The sequence below is a fragment of the Manis pentadactyla genome, chromosome 5 (assembly GCF_030020395.1).
Source record: "Manis pentadactyla isolate mManPen7 chromosome 5, mManPen7.hap1, whole genome shotgun sequence".
NCBI classification, from domain to species: domain Eukaryota; kingdom Metazoa; phylum Chordata; class Mammalia; order Pholidota; family Manidae; genus Manis; species Manis pentadactyla.
The window spans coordinates 144614354-144632375 of NC_080023.1; positions in this window are offsets into that span (position 1 = coordinate 144614354).

The window sequence follows — 18022 nt, forward strand, 5'->3', positions numbered from 1 at the left end:
TTCACAGAAATATTTACCACTTTTGACATGGACAGCCTATGAAAAGGCTAAAAATTACATGAGGCACATGTTGAAAGATTTTACAGTAGATGTGATTTTAGAGCTGTTACACTCCATTCTCCTTTGCTCACAAAGATAAACCACACTGATGAAAGCAAGTGGCCTCTCTTTCCAATGTGCCCCTTCTAACTCAGAAAAGGAGTGGCTTTGGAGACAGGGAGACATTATTATTTTGTGTGTGTGTGTGGAAAACTTTCATTTTGTTGAGATATAAATCAAATGACATAATATTTACCCTTTAATTTTTTAATTTTTTATTGAAGTACAGTTGATATGCAATCTTACATTGGTTTCGAGTATACAAAATGGTGGTTCAACAGTTACCCACATTATTAAATCCTCACCCCAACTAGTGCAGTTACTATCTCTCAACATAGGAAGATGTTACAGAATCACTGGCAATATTCTCCATGCTGTACTACTCTCCCCATGACCAACTTATTTTTGTGCCCCCTTATCCTCCTCACCCTTCCCACTCACCCACCCCAACCCCTCCTCCATGGGAACCACCAGCCACTTCTCGGAGTCTATAAGTTGACTGCTCTTTTGTTCATTTTGTTTTGTTCTGTTTTTAAGTTCCACAGGTAAGTGAAATCATATGGTGTTTGCCTTTCTCCTTCTGGCTTTTTTCACTTAGCATAATACCTTCTAGGTCCATCCATGTTGTCACAAATGGCAGAATTAATTTCTTTTTTTATGGCTGAATAATATTTCATTGTGTATACCACATTTTCTTTATCCATTCTTCTATTGGTGGACAATTATATTGTTTCCATATCTTGACTATTGCAAATACTGTGGTGACAAACATAGGGGTGCATATATCTTTTTGAATCGGGGATTTTGTTTTCTTCAGGTAAATTCCTAGAAGTAGAATTAATGGGTCATATGGCATTTTTACTTTCAATTTTTTGAGGAACCTCCATTACAGCTTTCCATAGTAGCTGCACCAATTTACATTCCCACCAATAGTTTAGAACAGTTCGCTTTTCCCCACATCCTTGTCAAAACTTGTTATTTCTTGTCTTTTGGATACTGGTCATTCTGACTGGTGTGAGGTGATACCTCATTGTGGTTCTGATTTGCCTGATGATTAGTGATGTGGAACATCTTTTCATGTGCCTGTTAGCCATGTGTATTTCTTCTTTGGAGAAATGTCTGTTCAGGTCCTCCACCCATTTTTTAATTGGGTTATTTGGTGTTTTGGTGTTGAGGTGTATGAGTTCTTTGTTTATTTTGGATGTCAACTCTTTATTGGATGACTCATTTACAAATATATTCTCCCACACTGTAGGATGCCTTTTCATTCTGCTGATAGTGTTCTTTGCTGTACAGAAACTTTTTAGTTGGATGTAGTCCTGTTTGTTGATTTTTCCTTTTGTTTCCCATGCCTGGGGAGATGTGTCCAGAAAAAAATTGCTCATGCTTATGTTCAAGAGACTTTTGCTATGTTTTCCTTTAAGAGTTCTAGATTTCATGTCTTACCAGGAGACATTATTATACTCTTGCCCTATCACCAGATGGATATGTGTACAGATCTGACAAGATACTAATACTTCAATTTTTGAACTCTTTAGTTTGAAAATACCTGAGACATTTTCAAATTCCTGAAGTGAAGCACAGAAGGAGATCACACAGAGCTTAATCAGGATTCCAACATCACCAAGCCCCAGTTTCTGTCTCAGATACACCCAGATGGCTACATCTGTTAGCAGGAGGGCAGGACTATCTCCAGCTTGACCTTCCTCATTCAAGGACAGACAGCAAAGATGACTACTTTCCATAAAAGAACGTATTTTATTTCATTGATTCTGATTGGTCCAAATGTAATCCCAGCAACCAGGGCACCTGAACTGAATTTTGGAGGAAGGATGATATTCCAAAGGAATTCTGCATGTTTTCCCAGAACTCCAGGAAATAGATGCTGGTGGCAGAAACAAAAGATACCCACTACAAGAGATTTAGGGATAAACCTATCTCGGGCGCATGACAGTGAATTGGATGGCTTGTTTGGTAATTTTTCCAAGGTTCATGGTTCCCAAGTTTTTATCTTCACTTTTATTACTTACTCACAAAGAGAATCTGCATTCATCAAATGTCCCTCAACGGGGGTTTTCATATGCTTCTTCTTCCTCAGGGAAGTTGTACGGGTTCCTGGAGGGTGGTAAGCCTTAAAGCCAAAGTTACCTAGAGTCGTATTCCACACCTTTAGCTTAGTGGCTGCATGACCTCTTTATTGCTTAGGAATCTCAGCAGTAAAACAGGAATAATGACACTTATTCTGAGGGTCATGGTAAGGACTAGAGATACAAACAAGAAGATCCCACAACAGGGTCTGCTACATAGTGGATGCTCAATAAATGATCATGATTACATAGTTTGGTCCAGGTCTTTGATCTATTTCTTGGGGCTTCCTCTCCCACCCTCACCACCATACCACATTAAATTCTAAGTGGTCCTCACCTAACTTTAAGGATTTGGAAGAAGTCAGTGGTCCAAACAGAGCTAGAGGTACAGCACATAAGTTTGTGGATCACTGGATAGAGCACCACTGTGCAAAGACCAACGAAAGCTAGGGTTGCCATCACAGAACAAGTCCTTGTCACTCTTGCTATTGAAAATTTCTCTAATGTGCTGAAATGCATATGTGCAATTCAGAGAAAAAGATAAAATTCAAGAGTTTTATGAAATGAGAGTTCTATAGAGAGTTGGCTCACTAAAAAACTAGATATTCCCTATTTATCAGCAAGTGACCAGCAGCAACAGGTTGGGATGAAACCTCTTGTTACTTGACCTCATCAGCAACCACCCTGCAATAGGTTACCATTGCTTAATTAGATGAGGGAGTTTTCAAATGTAATCTCTTTGCACTCAGCAAGCCCTGGGTCAAACAGAATCTGACTAACCTGCAGCTTGTGTTTACACAGCTTCCAACAGTTCAAAAAGCCAAGGGAAGATCAGAAGCTTATCTTCCAGCCAACAGGGGAGGGAGGGTAGGTGGAATTTAACAGAAGGTTGTAATCATCCACATTGAGGAATGAGGGGAAGGCCTGCTCATCTGTTTTTAAGCATGTTAGGACAAGATGTGACATTTCTAGAAACCTGGATGTAGAAAAAAGTGGGCAGTGGCCATTCTTGTGATTTAATTAAGAAGGAAAGTAAAGATCTAACGTAAGTCCAGCTTTGTTGGCTGGCCCTCCTCTCTGGGGAGGCAAGGGTAGAGGCGGGGGAGGCTGGTAGAGAGGATGAGCGTGGTGGGATGTTCTGGCCAGCGCGTGGCAGTTGTGCACGGTGAATCCTATTCTAGCTCATGGCCATGTGTTCCAGCCCTTTTGGAAAATTACCTCCAAATAACAGATCACGAAAGAGCAACTCCAACAAGCCCTATAATTTAGTCCCAAGAGGAAATTCTTCATTCATCAACTGTACAGGAGGCTAAATTAGTTCTATACCCACGTGGGCTCTGGTTGGCAATTTTATGTGAGGGTGAGCCCTACCTTGGGAGGAGTCCAGCCAGAAGAGAGGGCGGCCAAGGCCAGCCTGGTGCTGGGTGAGACCACATATTGTGCCACAGATTGGGTAGAGTTCCTGGGGAGTATCTCTGGGATTCAGTCCTGTCACTTTTTTTCTTCAGATGAACATTTTTTGGGGGCTCGTGGGAATGAGTGCATCTGCTTCACCTCAGTCTGAGGGTGCAGAGCATTCCTCACCAAGAGGCAAACTAGACTCACCAGAAGTGCAAGATGGGATGGAGGCCAAACACAACATTTAAAAGAATGCTTCACTTTCATCCTCAGTTATTAGAAACCAATATGCAGAATGCAATTATGTATCGTACACAGATTTTTTTCTTATTTGTTGGTTTGTTTTTATTTTGTCAATCTATTCATAGCCTAAAGTCCAGCTCCACTTTTGATGCTCACTACAAACAAAACAAAACAAAACAAAACACCTTAAAAGGTATTTAGAAGATGGATATATTTGAGATGACATCTCTTTTCCTTTGGCCAAATGTTTATTTTTATGGACTTTGTTTTTCCTTCTAATTGAGAGGTAGTTGAATTCCTCAGCTGTACCAAACATTTCAAGAAGTCTATAAATAAGCCAGAAATTTTCTTTGTGCCTAATCAACAGGTTGCCTAAAACAAGATATTTTTTACATTCCCTATATTTTAAGAATGATGTTGCTAAAACTGGGCTACATTCTGAAGTTAAGAATCTTGTTCCTCTTCTTAGAAATCTGATTCACTGCCTCCATCTAGGAATCTGAATAAAATGACATGCTTCTCCTTTTGCTATCTTTTCAGTAATCTCAAAAATGTCAACCTCATTTGTATTTGTGAGTCTTCTTTAAGCTTAGATTTTATGAGCAGCCACTCTCTGTAAATCAAATCTGCCTTGTGAATTCACTAACCATTACAGGCAGGACATATTTGAAAAGAAGCTTTACTAATTTGGGGAGAAAATGATTCTGCAGAAATAGAACATAGTTGCTTTCACAAATAGCAAAACAACAATTCAAAAGTAAAATTAGAATTAAAGTACTACATTTTATATATATCACTATGTTCAAATAAGACTATGCATATAGAGTTAATTGAATTTTGCAACTCTGTCAACCTATTTGTTTCCTCTTTTCTGTTCCTAGATGCCCATAAAGATTAATGCTGGTGTTACATCTCAAAATCTGAACTCACAGCATGTAAAAATGGGTTGGCTATTCAAAGTAAAGAATGTTCTACAAAAAAAAATTCTCACTAAAGAAATTCTGTGAATACAATGAAAAAAAATTCTTAAAGTGGTTAAAATGTATTTATCATCAGTTGGGCAGACATACAAAAGTTTAACATATATGCCATCATTTCAGGTGTTGATGTCAAACAAGGCATTCATGTAATCTGCCTTCTTCATTTCAATTTATTTATGTTTTTCCTTGGGGCGAATGGGCAAGAGGACTCAAAACTCACTACAAACCATGCATGGTCAGAGTAGAGAAAAGGATAAAGCTGAATTCATTGCACATTCACCTGGGTGCCCTGAGCTTAGTATGTGTTTGACAATTTGCCAGTTAAGGATAACTAGAGGCAGAGCTGCTTGGTAAGTCTGAGGGATTAGCCAAAAATCAGAAGGTTTGCATTCCTGCAATCATTCAAAGTCATAAAATATATGAGAGCATAACCACTGAGTGGTCTTGACTCACACTGTAGAGACTGTAAATCCCAGGCAGACGGGGCCAGAGATACAGATTCTGAGCATGTCAAATGGAGGGTGAAAATCAAGAGTGAGCCGAAGTCGCTGTCCTCCTCTAACCAGGGCACCACCCATTTCTCAAGCTGGACATTTGACTTTGAAAAAAAAGTCTCAACACACTGTTATTTTTTGGCAAGAAGTCTTGTCTAAGAAAAAGATGATCAGCTTATGACAAAGAAATGAAAGATGTGGAAGCAAGGCATCTTAAAACTACCAAGAGAAATGTGGATATGGAGGCAAGCCAAAACTCTGTCTCAACACAACTGCAATTTACTTTCATTTTAGCGAATAATCACTGGGGGTGTGTTATGCCTCCATACTGTTCTATTTGCTGATAAGATGCTGAAGAATACAACAGGTAAGTACCTGGGGTTTTTCTTCAGGTGGGCAGGAGTGTTTGCAAGGATGGTGGAGAATAGACAGTATATAAGAAAACAAATAAGCCAACAAGATTAAATCATATCATGAGAAGCACTATTACAAACAGACTGATGGGCCAGAAAGTGACTCGATGACTGCTACAAATGGACAGTCATGGACAGCCTCTCTCGGGAGGTGACATTTGAGCTGAGGCCTGAATGACAAGAAGGTGTGAGCCATGTGAAGAACTGGGGTAAGAGGAGAGGCAGAGGAAAGAGCAAGTTCAAAGTCTGAAGGCCAGGAAGGAGCTTGGTCTACTCTGGGAAAAAAAGGTGTGCTAGTGCAGCTCATGCCTTGTGAGGAAGGAGAAATGATACCAGAGATAAGCAAGGACCAGGTTACACACAGCCTTGTCAGCCTAGGTGATGGCCTGGCTTTTGTTTTAAGTGCTATGATTAAGAACTGGAGGGTTTTAATTTGGGAAATGCCATTATCTGATTAGAATTTCAGAAAATTTCTTAAGCTACTGTGCCCCAGTGTTTTGAAGGGGAACATGGTGGAAAAGAGAAGAGGCTGTCACAATGCTCCAGGCAAGAAAAAGTGGTGCCTGTACAGGAACCATGGCCATGAAAATATGTTTCACTGTACGAACAATATACTTAGTGTTAGAAACAAAAAATAACTTTTTGTTGATAAGCGGATATCACATGTGAAGGGAGGAGGCATTCAAAGTTCCTGGTCAGAGGAGCCTTATTTGGCTCTTTTCTACCTCATTTTTCTGCCGATTCTACTCACTGAACAGGAGAAGTTAACAAAATTTCATTCATGGAGTCTTCCTCTTAGTGCTTACCAGTCTGTATTTCAACAGAATTTCATATCCTACATCTTATTTCATATAAGAATGGTATGTTTCTTTACGACAATAAAAGGCTGTGATTTATGTGGCTGTTCAAAATTTTCAAATAAAAGCATGGCAGTAATCACAAGACACAAGCAATTTCATCTCCCTATACATTCCTTTAAATGACATTGTGTTGAGCAGGAAGAAAACCCAAATGATGCTTACTCTGGCCATAAATTGTGGAAATTGCAAAATGGTCTTCATGTGTAGAGCTGATCAGCATTGAGCACAGAGCACATGCCATGAAAACTACCAGTGTGAATGAAATGCATGTGTAACTTGGATCTGGGGGGCCCTGGGGCATTTTGATCCTTACGCAGCTTGTGGATGGGAAGGTGCTCTGCCACCTTTTGATCTAGATAGATGTTTCCAAGATACTCTGTTGCCTGGCCATGTGACCAGCTCTCTAGAATAGTGTTTTTTCATAGAAACATAATGTGAACCATGTATGTAAATTCACATTTTCTAGTAGTCATTGAAAGTAAAAAAGCAGTGTAATTAATTTTAATAAAGTATTATATGTAACTCAATGTATCTGAAATATAATCATTTCAACATCTGATCAACATAAAAATTGTTAGTGCCATATTTTACATTATTTTTTCCATACTAAAACTTTGAAATTTGGTGTATAGATGTCTTATTTGAACTAGTCACATGGCAAGTGTTGACTAGCTGTATGTAGTGAATGGCTACTGTATTAGACATCACAGCTCTAGAATATATATAATCTCCTGTTAGCAACAATTTGCTGTCAATATGTGAAAAGAAAATAACTGATGTCACATCATAGACTGGAACCATTGATAGTTCATTAAGGAGCAGCTAATAACTGTCCAAAAGATCTGTAATCATGTAGCATAAGAAAGGGGACCTTGATCTTTGAGAAAATACAACCACATAACTCATGCCTCCTTTGGAGTGTATTTTGCAGCTTCAACTTACTGCTTTATTATGCTTGGAACCAAAAGGAGGGACACAGAAAAAAGAAATAATTAAAAGCTAATGTTTTTATTCCATTTTTTAAAAGAGGTTGAAGCTATAAAGGGACAATACAATTATCCCTAAAATATTTTTCAGAGCTCCTACCTGTTTATGTCTAAACTTACTTTTCCATATTTAAATGATTGTAATAAGTCTGTCTCCAGGAAGAGAATGTGTCCAGTAAGACTGCAGTTGGTTGCCATGGGAGGAATTTTGGTATTGCCAGGCTAAAGATAAGAAAATCATGGCCATGAGGGTGAAATGACCCCTTTGGTACCACAGTGAGGGCAGATGTGGCACATACCTAAATAGCACATGCTCCCCAACACTGAGGTTCTGTATAAGTATCCTTAGCATCATTGTTACCATATGTGTCCTGAGATGGTCATGATGACCAAAATCTTTGCACGCTGAGAGGCTTTGCTAACTTTTCATGCAAGGTGACATGAACTGATGATGCCAATTTAATTATTTTTCCGAAGTCAACCTAAACATTCATATTTACAATGACAACTTATTGAAACTGTATTAACTCTCACCAACTATGGATAGATTTGAGTTAGGAGAAAACACATGGAACCTTCTGAACTAACTCATCCTGAAAAAAACAGAAAGAATGGCATCACAGTGATAGAAACTTCCTCAGAATGGAGGATTAATTCATGGGTCTTTTCAATGATAAATCAGAACTTTTAGGTTAGAGAGAATCTTTTCTTCCTATAGCATGCCCAGTGAAAATACATTTTCTAGGAACACAGCTAAATACTTCACTATTTTCTAGAGCCTGGAAGACTCTTATAGGATAATAAAGGACTGATAATAAGATAGAAATAAATGTTTGGCATCCTCGGCTTGGCAGGTAAATAGATGAATAGTAAAAATATAAAGATTGGGTGCATTTGTTTTTCTCAACCAAACCAATATTTCAGTGAATGAATGATTGAATACATGCTTACATACATATCTAATAGTATTTAGCATAAGGCATTGGCCATGGTTTTTAGAGTTTTTTACTTTACTGCAGATGCATTATACAAGGAACTGGAGGTTTGCAGAGTAAAAGTAACTTACTTGGCTGGGAAGAGATTACTATATACCCTCCCTTTTCCTGTGGAACCATACTGACTTCATGCTTTTTAAGACTATAGGAAGCTTTCTATATCCACGGAACACTTCTTTATGAGGTTGGGTCTGTGTTCATGGTGGGTTAGGCTGAAGACTTCCTTCCTCTGTCCCTCTCTATTCCCATAAAGGAAGCTGCCAGGGCAGATGTACACATGGGGCCAGCATCTGAAGAATGCAGACAGGTCAAGAGACCACATTCTGCCTTGATGCAGAGATAAGACAATGCACCCATACTTATCTTCAATTCACCCTGTGGGAATGAAGGGAGCACATAGCCATGAGCCCAGCCAACTCTACATCATCTTTTTCTAAATGCTAAAATGAATAACTCTTTTCATAAGTAAAAACTTGATGTATCAAAGAATCATTATTTTCAGTGAAGTAAGAAACAGATGAAGTAAAATGAGCTTGAATCTGGTGGCTAGTTTTGTTTGGTTTCCACTATCTGGGGCAACATCTAGACTGTCTGAAATAATAAGTATGAAATAAAAGCATATCCATTCACAAATACTTTTTGCAATGCTTAACTAATAAGAAATTCCGAAGAGTACTGTCGAGACCATGACCTTGCATTCAGGAAGATAAGTTGCATTTTAACTGGAAGTGAGATGGAGCTGGTTTCATCCTTCCTCCTTTACTCTTTTCTTTCCTTGGAATAGTCACGGTAATAATGTCTCTTAGGCCCCAAGCTAGAAAACCCTATTGATTGGCAATTACAGATCAGTTTCCCTCAGTCTCTTCTAAATGATCACTGAGTTTCTATCTGAACACCATAACTGCCTCTCAACATCTCAACATAAATTCTTTTTCCTTCATGGAGAGAGCTCCATTCATCAGAAAGTTTTACCTTATGACAAGTCAAGTTGTTTCTACTTATATATCCACTGGCCTTAGCACTTAGCGAATAATGCACAAAGATAACCCCTCATTCCAAACTCTTGCCGATAGCTACAGCAGGCATAAAATAAGCATACAACATGATTCCAGCACTTAAGAAAGATGCAATCTAAGGAGAAAGGCAAAATTAACTATTAGTGAAAAGTTAGCTACTGAAAGGGGTCTATGGCTCTTTGTGTACTAGAATTAAGAGTCCATGAAGAATGGAAAAAGCAGGGAAGATTCCAGAGAGCACAAGCTGAGATAAGCAGAACTAAAATAGAGAACCTCCCCAGACACAGCAGAAGGAAGAGCAGGGAGGCAAGACAAGTGCAGGGATTTGGAAAAACTTCAGATCAAACACAAAAGAACACTTAGTAGACACCTATTGTATATATAAAATGTTTTTCACTAGTTGAGTGATATGCATAGTATTTTAAATATCTGGCAGGTCTAAATCATTTTAGGAATGAAGTTTCTTAAAAAATATGAATTTAACATAAGTATTGTACATTTAATTCTGTTTTATTTTTCAATATTTTTCAATCAGCTTTATGCTTCCTTTGGACAGCTGTGTAGCACATATGTCAATTTATACCATATTTCACATTTCAGTGTATATTTGTAAAACTTCAGTTTTTGTCCTTTTCTTATCCAAAGCATTTATTTCTAATGTATTTTACACTTTTGTTCCTTCAATACCTATCAGCAGTAAGGTACCTGAATTCTTCATTTTAAAGTGAACTTTTGAAGAATCATGCTCACATACACCATGTTGGGGGCAAAAAATTGTAGCCTATCTGCTTTTGATTTAAAAGGATTTTAATCCTTTTTTTTTTGCTTAAATCAAATCCTTTTGATTTGCTTTAGCTTCAAGTCCAGCCTTTCTAACTGACATGACAGCAGCTACAACAGCCACAATATACAATATGAATGCATTTTGCCTGTTACCTAAAATGATGTTGAACATCTCTATAAAAACTTGTTTTTCAGTGTATCTCCCATCTTTCCGTTCAAAATCACATGGCCAGTACCATCTCAAGGAGGTTGGCAGACATACTGATGCTTGTATTATGGAAACAGTACGAAACTGAAATAAAACTTTAGGGTCTCATAGGATTTTTGGCAACTTGGCTATAACTGAGAAGGTCCATGATTGAATAGGCCTAGACTTGAATTCCAGTTTTGCATTGCTTTGGGAAAACCACTCTGAAGGCCAGTTTCCTGATCTCTTATAAAGTGCAGACAACTATGGTGAGGATGAATTGGAACATTTAAATTAGAAAAGGATCTTACAGAGACATCTAGCACAGTGTAGTCGTCACCCAAAAAACCTTAGTTCCTTTATTCATTTATTCACAAACATATTTCCATTAATACAAACAAAATGGACACCCTGTTCTTTCTAAATTCTTTTAGATCAAAATCCAACTGACTAAGTAGAATCAGGGTTTATGTGGAAACTGTGTGGGAAAAAAATCACAATGTATGCTTGTCATAAACTTTGCTTCTGACTTTGTATCAAATAGGTGAGATGATCTGGCTTCAATCTTCTAAGCAAGGATGTCTTATATTTTTTTGGAGTTGAGGAAGATATCCTGGCTGTCTTCTGAGGAGAATTTTGGGGCAATCCAAAGGTGGGGTATAAGGGAAGACTGGCATTGAGTCTCTCATACCTTAAAGGGAACACTATAAAATATTGTTGCCCACTGGCAAAAAATCTAATTTCCAAACAATTTCACTTGCTTATTTGCCTAGCAAAAAATCATTGTTTTCCCTAATATATGATACTGTATTCCACCTTCCACCCAACTCTAACTGTAATTTTACTCTTTTGTTGGTTATTCCAAAGGTTGCAGAGAATTAATGTTTTATGATATCAAATCTGAACTCTCCTCCAATATCTGTTTCTAAATTACATTACCTGTTCTTCAGATATGGTTGCCCAATGGCTTTATCTTTATTCTTTTATTATCCACTAAAGGGTCAGTTCTAAAACCATCTCAAATGCCTCACAGCCAATCAAATTTGCAAAACACATCATGAAGAGCCGTTAGTTCAAGATTTTTAACACTCAAAATATTGTAATAGCCCAGAATAATTTTCAAAAATCCACTTGGTCCTAATCTTTATATGAATACATCTTTATATAAATACATAAAAATATATATGCTACAAAAATATTATATGCAAACATTCACACAGAACTTTACATAAATCTTTGGCCATAGAAATATTCCACATCCATACATTTAACATTATGGAATTTTAAGAAACTGAATGAAAAATTACACAGGTCATTGTAATAAAAATTTAGAAACCTTGAAGTAATTTGTGTAGCCTTCTAGATCATCAAACTTTAGCTCTTGAACCTTAAATGACTAATATTTCTATTTTTAATTTAAATTAAATGACAAAAGTTAAAGAACTACCTGTCATTTCTTTCTTTCCATTAATAGAGTCACTTGAGTCAGAGGACCAGGCTTTTGAGTAGCCAGAACAAATACAGGATTTCAGAAATCTTTCCCACAAACATTCCCTTGGGAGTCTAATGTCCACAGCCTCAAGAAGTTAGGAATGAACTTTATCTCAGTCAGGCTGACAATGATAAGATTTCAAAAAGGAGGGAAGACTGACCACTCACAGCCCTACTGTCTCCAGAGCAGATCGAGGCCGACTTGTAAATACCACTATCAACAGTGTGAGTAGCAACTACACGGACTGTCCTGTTGACGGGCAGGCCTTCAGGCAGTTTTATCTAATTGCCTAAGAACAGGATGGAAAGGAAAGAAAGCACTTGCTCGTTTTCATTGAAATGTAGACAGTTTTTACCTTTGAACCTGGAATGGGGTCAGGGAAACAGATTTACTCACACTGTTTTCTCTTGGACCCAATATGCCCCAGTGGAATATCTCTTGGGATTTAATATTTTTTTTCTTTTAAAGATTGCCTAAGAGATACTAGAACCTCCCCTTGGAGCTGAAGAGACACGTCCACATGTACATGACACTGCCAAAAGTGACGGGGTGGCAGCTGACAGCCCAGAAGTGAGTACCTGCCTTTGTTGGTTTGTTTTGTCACCAAAAGAAAATAAAAAATAACCTACAAAAAGAAATAGGTAAATAGCCTATCATCCATGTTTGGGACCCTAGTTTCTAATTGTCTCCATCTCTCCCATCCTTGTTATTAAATGAGTCAATGGTTGTGAAACTTCAAATGTCTCATATTAACTTAAATCAGATGTTTAGTCATCTTAGTCTCACTGAATACGGCAAAAAAGAAGTCATCAAGAAGAACATGCTGGCATTGATTGACAGAAGTGAGAAGTTGGAGGGACACACTATACTCCAGCAAAATAATCCTATAAATTGAGAATAGATTATGCCCCAGCACAGAACATATCTTAAAAAGAAATTTCATTGCTGAAAACACAATGCTCCCCTCTGCCATTGATCAGTTTACTGAAAGGACATATACTTAATAGTTAGTAAATACACTTTTTTGGTTTATAAATATGCCTAATTACTTGCCAATAAAGCATTTAGATATCTTTGACACTTAATCTTCCAAAAGCATCTAAAATATCCAAACATTCAATACATCATTGCCAAAATATTCATACATTAAACAAAAGTAATCCAGAAAATTCCATCAGCACCTTCTCAGGCAGAGTAATATTTAGATTTATTCTTAGGTGGCCATGTTGTTGTGCTATGCTGAAATGTTTCAGATTTTACCTCCTCACCACTTAGATTCACAGATACTATTTTTTACCTTCTCTAAGTTTCCTGGATGACTGAAATTCTTACAGTCTTCAGTTAGTCATATCCCACACTCAACTAATTCTCAGATGCTGGAATAATGACAATGACTGAGATCATGATGAGCTTCTGAGACTAAAGTCCTGTCTTCACCAATGAAGGCACAGTTGCTATTTCATGAGTCACCCCAAACTATGTCTTGCATTTGGGAGAGTCCAAAGGGCAGACTGAAGAGCAGCTGTTTTTGAGTAATTGACATAGGAAGCAAGAAGGTTGTGAGTTGTTTTGACCATGTCATTCATTTTGAGCTTACTTGCCACATAGATTACAAATCTATTCTATCCTTCTAAAGCATTTGGTTAAAATTAAGATGGATATTTATGTAACTCATATGTAAGGGAGTCATCATTTGCAAGATCTCGGAAAGTCCCATTCCATTGAAATCCACAGTTCCCATCTGAAGCTCAAAACCAATCTAGGGACTATCTAAACAATTTACAAGTCAACCAGAGTTGACAAGAATAGAGTACAATTATCCTCTTCATCTTGCTTCACCAGACACAGCTACAAATGTCAGCACCCAATTCCTCTCCAGCCTCCATTGATTGCATGTCCTTTTAATCTGAGCTTCCTTTTCACTCTTTGGAGATGAGCTAGCGTTTGGTGAGACCCACTTTCTTTGGGCAGGATCATTGTTGTGCAGCACTCATAAATACCCAGGAATCAAAGCATGTATACCGAACGACAGTGATGCTCACAGTACAATGCATGAGGCTCTTTACTGCTTTACCCCCATACCTTTCTTTCATCATACAACAAGACAACAATACCTTTGGTCTAAAGAAAAAAGGATGGAGAACTGCTGAGAAAAAGAACATTGGGTTACAAAGGAAGGTCATGCTACTGTCAAAGAAATTATAAAAAGATCAGTATTGTTCTAGGAAACATAAGTACAAGGAGTTACCAGTGTAGAACTAAGAAGTACAACAAAAGGAGAGAAAATGAATAATTCACATGCCAGAGAACAGCAACTCCACATGTCAGTCAGTGGCAAGCAATTGCGTTTGTGAAATGGATTTAACCATGTGCATCCCAAGTTCTTGTGATACTTCTCGCTGTCGCGTTTCTAGCTACACTATTATGTTACAAGAAAGAGTAGAAAAATTTATAGCACCACAGAATCATAGTTGTTCTTCTGAAATGACTGTGTAGAGCTATTCATGTAAGGGGGTTCCCTTTCCATAATTTAACAGTGCAGAATAAGGGAGAAATACACACACACACACACACACACACACACACACACACACATACACTGCATCACATATTGAAGCTAGAAACATCAAAATAAACAGTTATAGCTAGCTATAAAATACCAAAGCTGGTTAGTATTAAATTGGCATTTCTATATTATACTGCTATTTGTATATCCTATATGATTATATTATTCTGTATTGCTATATATATTTACTATTTATATTTACTGTATATCATAGTATAATATAAAATATGACAACATATTATATTACTAAATCTATATTATATTTTATAGTATATTTCTATTACTATATTCTGTTTCTTTCTCTTTGAATGAGTTTAAAAGAGGAACTTCAGAAGCTGAGAGACTTTTCTGATACAAATTACCAGATCATTTTATTCTGTTCAATGAAGAAAGTCAACAGATACTGTAAAGCTAAAGGTAAGCCTGAAGAGATTCAGAATGAACTTTTCTGACATCATTGTCAAAGTCAAAACATTATCATTCTGCCATTTCATCCTTTCATTGGAGCCATTATGATATCAACAGCTATTTAAAATGTGATTTCTCTGTATCAGACATTTCGATTTATACTGCTGGATGAATTCTAGGCCTATGTAGCACCCACTCCCAATTCTACTCCTGACAAAATATAGAAAAATGGAATAACTTGAAAGTGTAAGTAGCCTGGCTTGACCATGTTAGCACTGCGCTGACCCAAGAGCCTATGAATTGGGGTGAAACATAATAATTTGCAGATTATTACTGCTGGACTAATATCAGAATGGGCTAGCATTTGATTTAAACTATAGAATTGCATTATTAAATTGCAGACCACAGTCGGAAATCCATATATCAAAGTCAGTTGACAGTTTCATATTTAAGGTGGCTTTCAAATGCATGCATTTCTCTCTCCTCCCTTCCAAAACCACAGAAGACAAAAAAATACACAAAAAGAATAAATTTAAGGCAGAGGTGGAAAACTGAGAGTGTTGTATCAGCTGGCTCAAGCAATGAGAAATATCCAGACGATACAAGGCAGATGTGTAGCCGAAAGTCATGCAGAACCCACAGCACAGCACAGCCTTAGACAGAACTCCTTTTCTACAACAGCAGGACTTCTCCTTTGACCTTCCTGCTCACCTGATATTGGAGCTGCAGGAGCAGACTGATAAGGAGCAGGGGTATACGTTTGTGGATGCCAGGGCAGTCTGGCCCCCACAACAGCCTATGGCTGAGGCATTTGCCCTCAAGCAAAAGGCAAAAGACAGTCTTTCTGCTTAGAGATGGGGATCTGCCCAGCAACAGTCCAGAGATGTCCTGGGGCTAAGAGAAGGGAAGTAGTACTGCAGGCAAGTTTCCGTCAGTCCGAAGGTCAAAAAGACTCTTCCCCTGACATTCCACACAGCGCACTCTTCCTCCGCCCAAAAGGCCAGCCCGCCTTACTACATAACTACCCCTCACCAGCCTCCTTTCCACCCCACTTGCCTCTCTTCAGAGCCAGAGAGCTTGTAATTACCCTCAGAGAGCTATTTCTCCTATTTGTGTCACGTGTACTTACTTCAGTTATGGTATTGACAAGCCATCATTTCCAAGTGTAAATTGATCTGCCAGAACAATCAACTGAAGAAACCAGTGTGCAAAAGAGACACACAAACTGAACAAGTGAACTAGCTCAAGAGAAAAGAAATAATCCAGAGCATAGCAGATAATTATAAAATAAATGTAATTCATCTTTTCAGATCAATAACAGTGTATATCCTGGAAGCAGGTTTGGGTGTGAGGGCCAAGTATCTGTATTTAAACATGACTCTCAGGAATTTCTTATGTATGTTAACATTACAAACCACAGTCTGAGATCATCTTTAAAATTCTCCCAAGCTGAGGACCTATGATTCTACTTCAAGTGCAATTCCTGGTTTTATACTTCTCATGGGATACAAATAACTGCTGATATTACACAAAGGAAAGAAATCAAAATACTCCGAAATCTTGAGAAATCACAAATGATGCACTGTTCCATGGAACTTTGAGCCCAAATAGCTTTAAGGATCAGCAGGGTGCCGACTGCTTTGCAGTAAGCAGCACACACGTTCACTCTTCAGGTCATTCATCGTTGTCTCTGCGCATGGCGTTCTGTGCAGAGATGACGAGGAAATCTGGGTTCCAGACAGAGAAGTGAAAGGAATATACTACTTGAAAAAGACTTGGCAGGAGTTAGCATTCAAAGTACTTGTAAATATGACATGGCAGCATGTCACACCTAATGCTTGATCTCAACACTTGCTTTATCAGGCTAAAGTATCTTTGAAATGATGCTATACTCTGCAGTATGAAAAGCCTAAGGCTAAGTGGGGTGATTGTTAGAATGGTCAACATGGAGGAACTGCTTGAGAAAAACCAGCTTCCAAATGGGAATTTTCATCTGTGTATTGTATTCACTTTAATCCTCTAAATATTTTCAGTTTCTTATGAAAGAATTGAAATTTCTTGAACAATAGTACTGCCAAGAGTTATTATCCCTTTTGTTTACCTTCAAAGAGTCTTTCTCAATTAACATGGCTTATATCAAATCTTAACATGGCTTATATCAAACCATTATTAAGATTATATGCAGCTCTCCAGACATCCACCTAATTGGAAAGAACAGTCCAGAAAAAATACACAGACTTGCATACTCACATAGTGTATGGTACAGGTTAACTCTGGGAAGACAGCTAGTGGAAAATCACGGAAAAAATTGGCTTTCCAAACTTTATCTTTATGAAGATGTATTGTCACTAGCCTTTTGGTACACATATGCAGATAATTTTTGATTTAAAAAATACTAAAGGAGATGCTTCTGTGTTTTATTTCATTTATTTTTTGCATAAAATGTCTACATCATTTCCAGACCATTCATACTGAGTTTATTTCTCTCATGCTGTAAGGTTCTGGCGTCAGATCCTATGCCTATCATTCGTTTGCTGATCACATGGTATCAAGTCCTTCGATGAGCATTTAGTCATGCATTTATTCAACAAAAATTCATGGACTGTCTCCTCTTTGTCAGGCAGCTTTCAGACATTAGAAATAAAAGCTGACCTCAAGTTGTTTGCACTCAAACACCATCCTGATCTATCACACAGGCATTCCTCCCAGATAGCTGGTATGTTTGGGAGGTCCCAGGACCCTTGCATGTGATGGTAAGTTTAAGCATTCTGTTTTGATGAAACAACTATGAGGAAGATTCATGACTCTCCTTCCACAACTGTCAGAATTGATTTAAAGTCCCTTTTCTCACAGCTTCCAAGAGCTACAAAACCAGTTTATCTGAGGATCAAGGGACATGGCCTTTTCCATTCATCCTTCGTAATGGGTTTATGTATCAACTGTCAGACTAGGTGTTAGAGTGACAGATAGCTGGGGCTCTTAAATGTTAAGATTTTATACCTTCTCCTTATCTGC